The 13490-nt window shown below is 42.5% G+C and overlaps 1 protein-coding gene across 18 annotated transcripts in view; it reads left to right on the forward strand.

The window, feature by feature from the left end:
• The window catches only part of LOC117139719 (potassium voltage-gated channel protein Shab), a 56400-nt gene that overhangs the window by 781 nt on the left and 42129 nt on the right, over positions 1–13490 (forward strand). For all 18 annotated transcript variants that reach the window (XM_033302237.1, XM_033302240.1, XM_033302244.1 and 15 more), the window contains exon 2: positions 1367–1551. The gene's annotated coding sequence lies outside the window, so the exon portion shown is untranslated. The remainder of the gene's footprint in view (positions 1–1366; positions 1552–13490) is intronic.

Here is a 13490-nt window from a genome sequence, read left to right on the forward strand (position 1 = left end):
CGGCCAGCGAAATCATAAATTCATGTTACAGCGATTCGGGCTTCCTGGGGTGTTCGGTTTCGGTTTTCCAGGGGGTTCTGCTCCGCTCTGCTCTGCTCAGCTCTTCTTGAATTGGGGGCCAAAGTCTCCCCTTGATTATTCATTCATGGGTCGTAATTAGCCGAGTAGTTGCAGTTGCCTGAATTATTTGGCAGCCACAACGCAACTTGGCCAATTAGTCGCTTAAAACGCACACCAACAAGCCAAGACAGGTGGGCACAGCACACTTTTCGCTTGACTAAGGTCAAAAGTTGTCTTTCTCTCTCCATAAAGACAGTCCTCCCATCACCCCCCAAAAAATGAAAAAGAAAATAGAACCCATCTGAACTTGATGCTGTCGCTGAGGCTGCCGACGCATCGCGAGGCTATGGTGGCTATTTTTAACAAAAAAGCACGCCCGCACGGCCAATAAATTTAGCCAGAAAATGAGAAGCCAGCGAAAAGGAGGAAAAATATAAAGGAAAACAGAGAGATCGGAAAACATATAAGTAGGTGGGCCTGCGAGACATTCATATTCATTAAACTTTGCAAGTGAAAATCTACTTTGAAAACTTCAAAACTCATTTCTTTCGGGGCGGAATGTAGTTGTCAAATCGCACGCACAACAGGGAAAACAAACCAGCGGGAGAGAGGAAAGTCCCAAATAAGAGAGAGCAAATTTTCCGAGCCAGCGGCAGCAGAGCGAGAGAGAGCCGGAGAGCGAGAGCGAGGATTTTCCAGGAGGTTTGGGCCTTCCAAAATAACACATTCCTCGTACAAAGGATTCGCATTGACATTGGAAGCTTCTCGGTTTTCCGCTTTTCCTGCTGCTCGAGTTTGGAGTTTCCCCGACGCTTTCAGTTCGTGGCTAGACTTTGGAGCGTGCTGTGCTTGGAAAAACTGTGTGCGTGAGCAGCGGAAAATCGGAAAACGCCCCCACCCTGCCCCCTCTACCACGCCGAACACACCGAACACACACACCGTACACACACTTTTACACCGCACTTTCCACAGGCCAAATGTGTAATAAAATCGAAACAATGGAACAGCAAACAAAACAACAGAAAATATAGTACCGAATTGAAGTTCATTTGAATTGTGAGTGTCGGGGCCGCAAGAAAAGTGTTTTCCCTCGGTGGAGTAAGGCGTGTACCACCCAAATACGTACGCATACAAATACAGACGGGAAAAGGAAAAAAGGCCCGAAAGGCAGACAGATAGGCTGGCGGAAAAGAAAAGTCCGCACTAGGACTGGCATTACCATAATGCTAATGCGCCGAATAAAATAAGTGTACCATTCAAAATTCTGAAAAAGTGTAAAGTAATATGAGTTTTCTTTGTTTTCCAGCGTGTGTGTCTGTGACAAATATTTTCCCTAAAACACAAATTCTCCTAATACAATTGGAAAATGTAAAGTAAATATATTCCTATGCTATAACAGATAAACACAAATCAAAAACTTAATCAACGCTTAAACTAAACCCCCAAAAAAAACCCAAACAAGACGCGAGTGAAGTTAATACTCTTTAGTTGGTGAGTAAAAGTTATTGTACTATTGGTATTTTTAGTAAAGAGCACCAATAGGAAGTGCTAGAATATTGTGCAGCATTTATTTATACACTTCTCCGGTGAATTTAGTACATTTAGAAATATGTTCGTGAAATGAGTTGGTATATATATATTTTTCTTTATGAATTTATGCTAATATAATCAATACTTCGGCTCGTGGCGCACTTTTCGCAACTTTACGAGTCAATTAGCGTTTGTAATTCGACATGCTACTTGCTCAGGTTTTCCACAGTTTCATTGGATCCCTTTTGCTTTGGCGTTTTAATCGGCCACAATTACCCGAGCTGCGCAAACACATTTCCCAAGTTGTCAAACGGCCTTAATGGCACCTATGCGGGATCCCCCAACCTAGATAAGGAATAAAAATAACATAATACTCATGCTAGTTGACAGACAAGCCAATAATCAAGCGATGTGGATGTGCCGCAAATATTGTGATAAGGCGGAGCGTTTTCGCCCCTTTTAGGGCCTTTGCACCTGCAGCAGGGAAAAGCGGGAAAAGCGAGAAACGTAGGAATGCTTCGGGAATTTATGGGGGAAATTGGGCGAGGCTGGGCCATAAAATATACTTAGTCCAAACATTGTTCGCAGGTGATAAAATTGCTTTAGATGTGTAAACAACAACAGTGCACGCTTCTTAATGGTTTGCCAATTTTGTTTCCTTGCTTGGAAGGCGTGGCCCACATCCAGACCAATTTTGGCCGAGTGAAAGGTTTCCAAAGGGATTGACAGGATTGTTGGGATTGTCGGGAGCTAGTGAAGCGGAAAAGCCTGTTAGAAGTATGGAAAAATCAGTAAGTGCACTCAAGCACGCTCTCATAATCTACAAATCATTGTTTTATAAATTGGAAGTAGGTAAACATGTTTTCCAACGTATTATATTATGTTTTCAATCAGTGGTTTGCTTATACTATCAAATTGATTTATAAATAAACTGATCACAGGTGCACATAAAAATATGGGATACTACCAATAGTAAATTTGACAAATCGAATGGCTAGGGAACTAGAATAGATACTGGGCTCGAAGATACTGTTTTCGCATATTTGTATTTATTTGGCTTTGTTATGATCCAGCCAATATCTGTGACTGCCACTCAGCAGAAAGTTGGTCCTGAAGGTTGTCCATAAATTTGGACTTCGGTCTGCGCGCTTGTACTTATTTATCTTTGCACACAGTTGCCAGTTAAAAGCTATGAATTGTGCTGGCTGTCGAAATAAATACCAGACCGTTGCAGTCTGACATTTTTATGGCAGTTCCAAATTATTCAGCACAGCAATAGGAGAAGGACGAGCTGAATGAAAATTCCACGGTGCACTGGGGGCATTTACCATAATTTTTTTCAAAGTAAATTGCGGCTTCAAATGTATAAATTGTTGTGGGTTTAAATGATTTGTCAACCCATTGAGCTCTTGCTATTTCAGCAAACAATGAATTGAACTGTATTTGTTAATGTTCATGGCCCATTAGGCCGACAAGTTGGGCCTTTATTGGAGTTTGCCAAGTGTGGCATCGCTTTTTTGGCCCATTAAAGTTGTTAACTGGATTGGAGGCCACCCCTAGGATAGGAGTCCCCTATCCGACTGTTCGTTTATAGTTTTTTGCTTGCACATTAGTTATCCCGGATGTGCTTTTTTCGTCCTGATGACGTGCATACGCCAAAGTTCTTGCTTATCTCGCCCCTCTACCATACTCCAGACCTCCGGATTGCGCCCCATCACCCGGATTCTACCTCCACTTGAGCGGAGTCAGCGAAGCGCGCTTCCATTCATGTTTGGGGGCACATAATCAATATTTGGCAAGCAGCCGAATCGCATATGACAAACAGCGACAGGCCCTAGAACTACGCGATATATGTACGCTATATGCTAGATGGTATTGGGGTGTAAGTGTTACGGGGACTGGCGGCCCATGGAGGCCCATTGCCATCCCATCAGCAAAGTGCATCAGCCCATTGAATCCTGCCTGAGTGGGCTTCTGATGATTTACAAAAACGGATTTTGTTTTTGCCAGCGATACCCTTTTGCATAAATAAAGTAGGCAGTGGAGTTGATTTGCTGGTAAGTGCTGCATTGAGTAGGAAATTGTTCCGGAACTAGGTTAGGTTCTCAAAAGCAGCTTGACTCCAGGAATATATATTTCTGTGGCATGGTTTGCTATATATCGTAAAGTTCTGTATGTTTTTTATAAGGGTATCTCCGATGCAACATAATTTCTAATTCCATTCTCTAAATCCGCTTTCGGCATTGCAAATCAACTTCTTGTCGGAGTCGCTAGTTGAGCTTTGTGCAGCTCCCCGAGGCGATAAAAATCAATGGCAGTGGCAGTCAGCGAGTCGCAGGCTACGGATATTATTGCCCCGTAGTTTTTGGCACACATGCAATGCCACGCTGCCTACTCGCCCGCTTTCTCCACCCACTTTCTTCGAGGAACTGCTTTCTCCGAGGAACGGAGCGTGGGAGTTCAAAAGTCGCCGCTCTGCTGACATGGGCCGCAAAGTGCATTCAGCATTCTGCAGGTGCAAGATTCTGGCGTGGGCGTTACCCGGCGCTCAGACGACAACACAATTGGATTTAAGGCAAGATGTCAGAGAAAAGCGGCGAAAATCGTGGAAAAGCAGCCCGAGCAGTCAAAACTTTGGGGCTTGTTGTCCTCCTTTTTTTTTCCACCGAGCCCTGTTTGTCAAGGCAGAGCTGCCAAGAAAACGGCAGCGCGCCACAAATTTTCCCTTTCAATTGGAGAACTAGAGCGGCAAAGCGGGTCAAGACGGGTAAACACTTGTACAGTGCAAAAAAAAAATGTGTACTATAAGAATTTACAAACTGTGCTTTCGATTGGTGTTCATATGATGTGAAGGTTGGCATGAGAATTATCACTATTTTAGGGTCCCAATTTTCCTCGGTGTATTCAGTTTCCTGCCAGGCTGTCACAGACTTCTGGAGCCTGTTCCGATTTCCAAGCCTGCTGGCTTATTTATTCATGTACCTCGAATGGATTGCATTTGCCTCCGAGATGGAGTGCCAATTGCTCACGCCTAAGGAATTCCGCTTCGATTTCCTGGGCAACGCGGCGTATACGCAACGCGATTAATCTTGGCCTCCCAAAACGTAGCTCATTAGCATGGAATCGTCGAGGGGGGCGGAAGAAGAACTGTGCAAGATTAATTGTGGGTCGTGTTCATCTTGGCTCCACTTTTTTGGCCACTTTGGAGGCGGCCACTCGTTTTGGCCTAAGTGCCAGCGCATTTATGCTAAATGGCCAGCCAAGAAATGTTTGCGGCAACAACTTGAAACTAATTGCCTCTTGACTCTTCCTTCATGTGGGAGGCTCGATTTTCCGCCCACTCAGCCATTTCATTTTGTCCTGTCTGGGTAATTGTTCACGGAGAACTGCACTTAAACACACAACATTACCGGGAATGTGTGGCAAAATGCTCAAATGCAATTGCTTTTGCGGCTGTGCCTCGATGTGCGATGTGGTACACCTCTAATGACACAGCAATGGACAGAGAAGACTGGAAATGCCACGGCGAAAATAAATATAATGCAGAAAATAGAATGGAAGCAGAGAGTAAACTTGGTCAAGGGACGAACGGGGAAAAGGTAAAACAAAACTTTAATTAGACTGAGAGGTATATTTAAATTGATTGTTCACGAGCTTTCAACTTGCAAAAGAAGCAGATAAAAAAGTACGCAGCTAAATGAGTTTCGGGAAGGTAGCTAATTTACTAATTACTTAAAAACTTTACAACAACATATTTATATTTATTTATAAATTTGCTAAGTGCTAATTATTGTTTGGCCTAGCCAATCAAATATCCTGATAATTAAATGTAATTGCTTTGATGACCCGAATCCAATCTGAAAACAATCCTTAAGTAACTTTCCCTAAAATAAGTAATTAAAGGCAAGTAATTATACCGATAATCAATCACTGCGCAGTTCAAGCAAGTTTCATTACGAAATTAAACTCAGTTTCATGGAGTATAATTCCTGGAAATCTTTTGGCTGCATCCGAGCTGCCAGCACGAATTTTCCAGTAAGACCACGCTTTTCCGCTTTTCTTGGCGGTTTCTCCTGGCGAAAGGGGTTGGTAAAAAGGGGGGGCAAATGCCAAGGCTGCTGCAGCCACCATTAGCGTCATCATTATCAATGAAATGATAATGAAACTTCATGACTGCCTCGGTTTTTTCCCCACCCAAGTGATAAGTACCTAAACATGAGTTTTCTGCACCCCACTCACATTCTGGCATAATTCTTTTTTAATGGCGTCGAGATTCAATTAAGTGAAACCCTTTCTCTTGTCATTTCTAGAAATTAAAAGAAAATTCTGCTGCGAAAGTGGGCGTGGCATGGCTGCCTTGCGTATGTTTGTGATATCTTAATAAAGTTAAAAGCGCTGGCGCTTTTTGTTCCAACTTGTTACTGTCATCTGCACACGATTGTGAGAAGACATGGGAAAAATGCGGGAAAAGTTCGGGAAACGTGGAGGAAACCGGGGCCGAGGCTTCGAGGACTTGGCGCAAAGTTTTCACTTTTTGCTGGCGACATCCTGGCCTGTGCGCCAGATCAAAGCTGCTCAAGGAAATTGAAAAATAAAATTTCGCACTCCTTGGGAGCGAAGGCAAGCGAGAACCCCCAGAAACAAGTTGGGTGCACAAAAAAGCACAAATCTGTGAGGCTGAAACAAGGCTTAAATTTCGTGTTAAAAACCCGCCTTTCTCCGTCTCTCTCCATCCCTTTGGGATAATGGTCACGCTTTGTGTCGCTGCCACTTTTATCTGCACCGCCGTTGTTCATTGTTGTTTTACGTCTCACGTCTCCTGCGGCGCAAAAACGGAGGAGTTTCGCTGGAAGAGTTGGGAATGGAAATGTCTACGGCAATGGCTTTTACTCCACGGGTTTTGGTCCCACTGTCTTCGTTTATTTATGGCACATCTGCTGCTGCTTTTCCCTCGACTTCTCCATCCGCAAAAGGACCTGCAACCAGCGGATGTGCAGCGTCATGTGCTTGAAGGGGGCACAGGTTGGCCCGACTAAGTTGAAAGCTGAAACTTGAAGTTACAATTTTACAGGTTATTGCTACTTAGGGTTTTTTAAAGTACCTTCACAAATGCTTTGGCTAACTTATTAAACATTAAAGAGAGGTAGTACTCCCACCATTGCAAAAACAATTATGTGAAACTATTAGCTATGCATAATAAATGCATTTCATGTTAAACTTTTCACCAACTTTATTAAATTACCAGCTTTGTGGTAAAACCTCTGGAGTGTCTTTTATTTCATGATTATTTAATGGGTTTGGCGGCAACGAACTATTATTGTCATTAATATTTTAAAGATAACTTAAAGCAACAAAAGGTCTTTAAATTTTAGGGGAAATACTAAAAGATTCAAAGGAAACAGCTAATGTAATTTCGATAACTGTTTAATTTGTGGAAAAGGAAATACAATATAAAGTTCTAAGCTTTACTGTACCGGTAGTTACTTTGCATACATACGAGCATGTTGCAAGTCAGTTCTGCAACAATATATGGTTGCACTTTAACTGAAAGGACGCCGGCGAAAACTAAAAGGGAAATGCGCCACGGGCAGCTCTAAAAACACACACACACTAGCACACGGCCGCAGGTGACTGCGAGTGTCTGTGTGAGTTGCATGGAGAAGTGACATGAGTATCTTGTATCTGGCCATATTTGCACTCAAGGTGCGGCACCACGGATGCAGATACAGGAGGATACTGGATGCTTCCTGTTGCTGTATTGCCAGGCAAAAAAAAAAAAAAATGGAGTGGTGGGGTCAGGGTGGCCCACGAATAATTAATAGTGTCTGAGCCCGGTCAATGTGTGCTAACGATTCCAGTTGGCTGCCTGCAACGGTAACTCGAGCTTTTCCCGCACGCTTTCCACCGGTATGTGTATCTGTGTGTCTCTGTATTTGTGTGGGCATGTCCTTTACTATTTAATGAGCACTCAGCCGCAGGTTTCTGTGGGCGTGTAGATACGAATATATTCCCATCCTGCAGAGGATTCGGCCAGTCACCGTTGAAATGGAAAATGCGGGGATTGTGGGAGAGCGGGGCAATCCTCGCCTATTTTCAGGCGCCTTGAGTGGAAAACTTGGCTGCTCTGCGATGCCCCTACTCTTGTAATTTTCTAAATTTACCTTTTGGGTGCATTTACGGCCGTGCGCTATAAATAACTCCCACAGACGTATCCTTTTTGTTTTCCAAGTTTACGAATTAATTTCGCTAAGAGCTTGTCATTTTTTGTTTTGTCTAAAAGCACCCGCTGATAATCCGTACGTATCATATGGATTTCCTGCCAATAAAATTCCAACAAAAATCAACATAAGCACTCGCGGCGATTGCAAACAAATCAATAAAACTTAAATGTTTATTTGAATTATAAATATACAAATCAGTTTTTACGAGCGCTGCCATTGCAGTCAGTACTTATCGTAAAAATTATGAAATTATGTTCATAGGAATGCCAGAATAGATCGCATTCCCCAGGCGAGTGATTCTTCATGATGAAAAACTTCCGCCCAGAAATTCCCGATTTGTTTGTTTGATCAGTGCGATGAGATACAAGAGCCGAAAGCTACAAATATAAATATTAATATTAAGATACATAAAACACTCATAAATTGCCCTGGTCTTTTTATATTTTTTACGGCTTCATCATCATTAATCGATGTGCACATTTCCGATTCCAGAATATGCAAATATATGTGCTCCCGGGCAAATGGCAAATTACCGCCTCTAGACATAAGTTGGCTTAGCCGCAAAACGAGTGGCTTTAAGCCAAATCCTAAATGGCATTAGGTCTAATAGGCCCACTACTGAAAAATCCAATTGAAATGGCTCTGCGGAGCTTTTAAGGCGGTTGTCGCAAAAAATACTACAATGTGGGATGTTTATGCGTGGTGCTATATTAGGATCTGTTATTCTAGAGAATTTAACAAGGTGAAAATAAATTATCAAATTTAGTCAATTAAAAGTTTGTGTTATCAGCTTTATTTGTATTATAATTTTCAGATCATTTTACCCTGCTTCGCATAAACGTGCTTTCATTAGAGCATTAGACCTGTATTTGCACATCTACAGAGATGTTTGAGTGTGCAAGTGCCTAAGTTGGAGAGTGTGTGTGTTTGCTGGCTGTATCTGTGTGCACCGCTCGAGAACTCTTGAGGCTTTAAGCTGGTGCCGCATAATCACACTCGACACAGTCATCAACAACATTGACGTACTTATCATTGCCGTCATTCGTGACGCTTGAAAATGTTCTTCAAATTTTAGCTTGATTTTCCCCATATTTTCGGTTTTCTTTTTATTTTTCTCCGAGTGTTTGGCACTCGAGTGAGAGATTATCAAAAACTGTTTACTCGAGTCTCGAGTGCGGAGCTGCCAGTTGGCAGTGGCGAGGTTTTCCTCCGCTTTTCCCATCTTTTTCTATTTGCCTGTGGATTTCAGCCACATGTCCTGACACTTTTTTCTGCTCACTTGCCACTGACAGGCGCCCTTCAACGCCCTGCCTCCCCTTGCACATAATTTCCATGAAATTGATTGACAATTGCCGCATTTTGTGGCACATTTGCAAAACAGGCGACCGCCCGTGGCGCGCTGTATCGATTAGGCCACGGCAGGATGCACGATGTACCACCGGACACGGCGCTGAGTTGAGTCCTGTCAACTGCCCACCCCACCAAAGGAGCCTCCGATTTCAAGCCCCCAGGGTCTGGAGTGCCGGCCCTTTCTCTAAAGTTTAATTAAATTGCCTCGAACGTTGGCGAGGACAGCAAATGCGGTGGGGTGTTTATGTTTACATAGAAAAGTTCTTTTGAACTGTTTCGTTCTACAGAATGAAGAAATGTGGCAATACATAGCAATACAATCGAAACACACAAAGATATAAAGCTGAATATGTACTTCGTAAACTTCTTACTAAAGAACTAAATTATAGTAAACGTTATTAAAAACCTTATGTGAACACTATTCTATGATTTGCGTCCGTCTAGCAACCTACAGTACTTGAAAAGTGCAAGTGTTGTATTCCCAAAAGATTCTTATTTCATGTTGTGTGTTTTTCTCCCAACGGAATGTCACAAATTTGTGCAATTTGCGCCTGCAAGTAGGTAGCACTTTTTGCTGGCACCGAAACGCAAGGCAAGGAATGTGCGCCTAGGACCCTCCAGAACCACCAGTCTCACGTCTCCCGTCTACAGATTGCTGCAGATTATCTCATTGTAACCGGGCTGTCAAAGGACTCAGCCAGGCAGAGGCAGAGAAAATGGAAAAACAATTACGTGCAGCGCGTGTGTGTTTCTGAGCCTCTTGCCTGGCTGCACTCGCAGCTTGACTTTGGCCATTGTTGTCCTCTGGGGCGCTGGGAATCCAGCGACAAGTTGCATCCTGGGGATCCGGGAGACATCTTGATGCTCGCATGCAAAGGCAACTCCATTGTATTCCGTTTCAACGCTCTCGACGGCATTTAATTGTGCAGTCGCCAGATGACAGATGCACTCCAAAGAAAAACTCACATTCAGGCACTCGCACACACGCCCAATGGAAATAATCGGAAAATGACGAGGAGCTGTGGGCAAGTGGGTTGCATAAAATTGAAAATTCCTTGGGCATTGTAAACAAACTGCAATTGTTTGCTCTTCTCCCTCTTTACGGGAAAACTTGTTTCTGGTCCATTAAAGTTGGTTCATGTGCTGGATTCGATGTTCCAAACGGAGAGTTTAGTTTTAGAAAGAACTAGATGCAGGGTATGTCCAACACATAATACTCGAAGTGCCAAATCGAAGAGCTGGTACATTGACAACCAAAACTACACTCCATCTAAGATATTTTTAATGAACAGTGCAAATAAGTAGGAAACTTGAACTAAATTCCAAATAAATCCCTAGAATATCATACGCTTTTCTTTTAATTTATACAAAGCTACAACCAGGGAAATGTAAATAATGGCAAAGGGAGCTAAGCACTGGGAATCTAAAACAAACATTTCGGTATCAAGTCGTACTACACAATGCGTTTGTCTTTCGGGGCGTCTGGCGGAGAATTTCCATTTATCAGGTGGTTTCCCAAAGGCCTATAAATAGCGATTGTTTTCAATGAGATTCCGCTGGCGCTCTCCGGCTCTCGGTCGGGGCTATGTGGGCCACATCGCATATATATATAGATATAGCCGGCTATTCTGCGTTTTCCGAGATGCAGTCACCACGCTCTTTCCCCTTCGCCTTCTCCGCGTGGGTTTTTATTTTTGATTTAGCGAAATTGAACAAAACGCTGGCCACCAAAATAAACTGTTACTCATGTCGCCTTCGGTGCTCGGTGTGTTTTTAATTATTTACAAGACAGACGTATAAATAATTTCGCATATTTAATTCCATGGCTGTCAACGCTGCGTATGCGCAATGGCCGAAGTGCACTTGCTTTTCCATTTCGATTTTCTCGCTTCCTCGCTCTCTTTGTTGTTGTTATTGTTATTGTTCTGGCCATTCACGCTCTACGACTTGAGTATAAACAATTCGACGAGTTTGTTTATGTACAAACACATTGAAGAAGCCGGGACGTGAGTGTAGATAATTTTCCATAACGCAATGAAAGCTGTTTATAGTTAACATATGCTCCTTCGTTCAATCAGCTCTTCCGATATTTATCCGCACTTGTGTACCTATATTTTTTGTACAATTGTTTATGGCGAAATTTCGCGTCGTTCTTCTTGGCAAACGTTTCAGAAAAAAAAAGTTTATTTTCACAACGAGGAAAAGCTCATTTTCAAATTTATCACGTCGGCACACAGCAACTAGATGGCGAATGCAACGGTTTGTCCTGCTCCTATTTGGTTTTCCTCGCTTTTCCATCGGTGGCGTCATCAGTTTGAATATGTGCAGCTGATAAGAATTCGGTGGTGCGGAAAATGTGTGCCTTGCCAGTGGGTGGGTTTTCCTCCGGCGCTTTTTCCATTAATTCCCTGGCAGGCGGGGAAGGTCATTGTGTCCGCTGGCTGCAACTTATTTTGGTCAACACACCTACTCGCCAGATTCCTCAAAGCGCACAAAATTTGCACTTGCCGCATGCGTCTGCGAATTTATTTCCGTATAGATTGTGTCATTTTGGCCCGCGCTGCGTATACGCAATGTGTGCAATTGCGGAGGCGGAAACTCGCACCTCGCTAAAATGTGCACAGTGTGCAAGTGTGCACAGAAAGAAAAGGTTGGAATATAACTAATAATAGTCCATATCCTTGTGTAAAATATATTTTGTATTTTTCTGTTCACTTATAAACAGTTCATATATGTATGATATGTGGCTTACACTCGATGAGTTATATTTTTATTATTGGGAAAACTCAACTAGACATCGTATACTTTTCATATTGTGCAACCTCCATTTTGCACCACTTATGGGTGGCAATTTCTCTTATTGCGAATGTCGAGAATGATGGAAATGTAGCTGGCTCAGGTGAGAAGCTCATGGAATTCCCCCGTTAATGGCACCTGCCAACAGTCATCTGGCCAAATGACACCTGTTCAATGTTGAATGCTCGATGCATTGTTGGGGCTTTATTGATTTATGTGGTTCAACCACAAATGACGTCATCGCAGGTGGCAATAAATGACAAATAAATTGAGCGGCAGAAAGGTATTCTTTCATTCCTACAGGAATTTCTGATTGTAAGTGTATTAAATGCGACAACTGTTTAATGTGTATTAGATATGCATAAAAAAGTATATAAGTGTTGTACAATTTAAAGGGAAAACTAGGTGAAGTAAATATTTGGTTTGTTAAGAAAATAAAGATAATATTTTAAATGAAAGCAAAGGATGCTGACTGCCAATTAAACGAAAAAGTCCGATTGCCGTTCTTTTGTTTTGCCAAACAGCTTTCCATTTCGGTACCAAGTACCCCGAAAAAATCTTTTGTTTTTCGAGAGACAAAACCCTTTCCCCGCGAAAATCCCTGAACCTTACTGACACCATTTACGCTGAATGGAAGCGGACACTGGCCAAAAACGCGTTTAAACATAAAAACTTAATTATGTGTCAAAAATTGTTGCCGGCTCGTTAACGCAGTGTTCAACATCGCGGCCACGGGCGTTTCATGTTTGTGCATACATTGACGCCCCCTTTTGCCATTTCCCGCCCAGAATTTCCCGCATGTGAGTGCTGTGGAAAGCCCTGGCTTGGGCAGGAAAATCGCCAAACGACCGCAAACACAAACAAAATAAAGCGAAGAGTACAAAGCTGGGCGAGGACAAAAATGAATGGGAAATCACATGGGTGGCGGGGAAAAAAGGGAAAAGGGGGTGGGGCTTAAGGGATGTGCTGGCCAATAAAAAGTAGCTGTAAAATGGCCTTTACGGCATCCAACTACACGAATTTATGGCCCTGCTTTCGTCGGGTAATGCGCAATTAAAACTGCCAAGTGCATTACATTAAATTAAAATTAAAAATGAAAATGCAATGACAACGGAATCCCGTGTCCATGATAAATTACCCGGCCATGGCAGTTTCAAGTGCCCAGAAATAAGGAATATAAAATCGTGTATGTGGAAAATCTGAAAGTATATTTCAAAGAAATTTCCCAGTCGCCCATCACATGCCAATGAAAGGGGCATTAATCTTACGAATTTGCGCCATAATTTACAGTAGATTTCGAATTAGCAAGAGTCAGTCGCCACAACCGCGACTCATAATTAAAATAATGAATTTATAATATAAATTTGCCCGCACTTGTGCAATGCTCAGTAATATTTGAACAACTCATGAATAGAAAAGTTTATTAAAAGTGCTCTCATAATGACTTTTGCAATTTAAATGCATTTTTAGTTGTAATTAACAGTCATAATGTGACTAGTTTTTAATTGTTGATTACATGCACATAGAGGAAGA

This window comes from Drosophila mauritiana, chromosome 3L, assembly GCF_004382145.1.
Source record: "Drosophila mauritiana strain mau12 chromosome 3L, ASM438214v1, whole genome shotgun sequence".
NCBI classification, from domain to species: Eukaryota; Metazoa; Arthropoda; class Insecta; order Diptera; family Drosophilidae; genus Drosophila; species Drosophila mauritiana.